The sequence below is a fragment of the Pelmatolapia mariae genome, linkage group LG3_W (genome assembly GCF_036321145.2).
Source record: "Pelmatolapia mariae isolate MD_Pm_ZW linkage group LG3_W, Pm_UMD_F_2, whole genome shotgun sequence".
In the NCBI taxonomy this organism is placed as follows: Eukaryota; Metazoa; Chordata; class Actinopteri; order Cichliformes; family Cichlidae; genus Pelmatolapia; species Pelmatolapia mariae.
Genome location: NC_086229.1, coordinates 66,149,259 through 66,151,210, shown reverse-complemented (window position 1 = coordinate 66,151,210; position 1,952 = coordinate 66,149,259). Strand labels below are relative to the sequence as shown.

At 35.5% G+C, this 1,952-nt stretch overlaps 1 long non-coding RNA gene across 1 annotated transcript; it reads left to right on the top strand.

The window, feature by feature from the left end:
* Positions 1-864: 864 nt before the first annotated feature.
* On the top strand, positions 865-1,508 carry LOC134617988 (uncharacterized). The gene is made up of 4 exons (XR_010091782.1): positions 865-923; positions 993-1,070; positions 1,220-1,258; positions 1,417-1,508. It is a non-coding gene; the product is annotated as an uncharacterized LOC134617988 (long non-coding RNA).
* Positions 1,509-1,952: the final 444 nt, after the last annotated feature.

Here is a 1,952-nt window from a genome sequence, read left to right as displayed (position 1 = left end):
AAGTAACAAGAACTACGGCACTGGCTTCATTTCTCATGTTTTCTTCTTGTTGAAATAAAAATGGAAAATACAAAAATATCCAAAAATTATGTGTGTAAAATAAACTTTAACAAATGGATAACGTATACAAAATATAACTAAATAACTGAGTAATCTCGAAACTAAATATTGGCACAGTCCAGACATAAAGAAGCTGCAGCATTAGGATATATTGAAAAAAAAAAAAAAACATTGAACAGGCTACAGGAATGTTACTAACAAATGACAAGACCAGGAGCTGGAAACCCTGTTCACCAAAGAGACAAGGAAGAAAACCTAAAGATAAAACATTTTCACAACCCAGAAGGTCAACACACAAAAACTCAGAAGTAGGGTCCAAAACCCTGGGATCGTAACTCGGACATCCACCCATCCATTTTCTTCTGCTTATCCGGGGCCAAGTCATGGGAGCAGCAGCTTACACAGAGAAGCCCCTACGTCCCCTGCCCTAGCTACTTTCTGTAGCCTCTCAATGGGAACACTAAGCCATCATGCCTTTCATATGATGCTTATTATTATTTTTTGTTAGAAAACATATAAAATCCTAATTAAACACAACAAATATCATGCAGTTCTACTCTTTGGAGACACTTTGTCAACTAGTTGGTGTAAAATTAAGTTGGCAGCCAAAAGGAGAAGTAGTCAGTATGAGGAAATCATTTTGATGAAGAAATAAATAGGTGCAGTGAAAGTCTGGCCAGCATGAATCACATGATACACGTGCCAATTTTTTCAATGTTAGTTCCTGTTTTTGAAGCATCAAACAAACAGTATATAAGCACTGATCTTACTGCTGTTTAGCACCTTCTCACTGGACGGCTGAAGCTACCGGTCGGTGCTGAAAAGAAATCTACTCTACAAATATTCTACATATTCTCCAGAAGGTCTGCTACAAAATCTGTTCTGTCCTTTTTTTAAATGAGTGATGTCTTTATGTCTTCTGTTTTTCACAGAGATATTAAAGATCACCATGAAGCTGCTGACCGTGTTTGCACTTCTTTGTGTAATGATCCCTCTGATCATTACTGCTCGTGAGTATTAAAGTTTATTGCACATAATGTGTGTGTATGTCTGTATGTATCCATAAAAATAACAGGACAATATAATGAATGGAAATTTAACAATCAAAGATCTGATGTTTTAATATAATTGACATTTTTAATTTTAATTTTTATTCCAGAAAAAACGGACAAAAGTGGGCCAGAGGATAATCCCCAAGGTTGGTCAACAGTTTAAAAACTCACACCAAAATTAATCACAGCTCTGTTCTGATGAACAGAAGAGCAACACATCAATATACTGCAAAGTTTGTAGTACATTGATGTGTTATTTCAAAATTATAAATTATAATGGAAAATTAAATTTACTTGTTTTCAGAAGAGCATCTTGTTGACAAGAGATTCCTGTGGCATTGGCGCAGATATCGCGTTTGCCTTAGATATGGCTGGAAATGGAGGAGGCATTTTGGATGGGGGTAAAAACTGATTTTGATTTACAGCTTTCATTCTTCCTTTATTTTAATATTTTATAACAATATCCATACTTTCTCAAGTACTGAATATATATATATATATACACATATATACACATATATGTGGGTGCACTGCATTCATTCATGGTAAATGGCCTGTATTTTGTTGATACACCATTTCAAATTATTAATTTCAGTATGCATGTCTTATGGTTTCAATTAATATTTTTGTGTGTGTGTACAGGACAGAGATGGACGAATAACATATATACGGTCACCACTGATACCGATTTTGTCTGGGTCTGGGAAAGAAGATGATTCCTGGTCTTCCACGAAAATGGTCCATCAGACAAAGAAGCAAATGCTTTCATCCAACCCCCTGAACCATCAGTTTCCCCTTCTACATCTTTACTTATCTTCTTTCGCTGTACTGCTACATAAC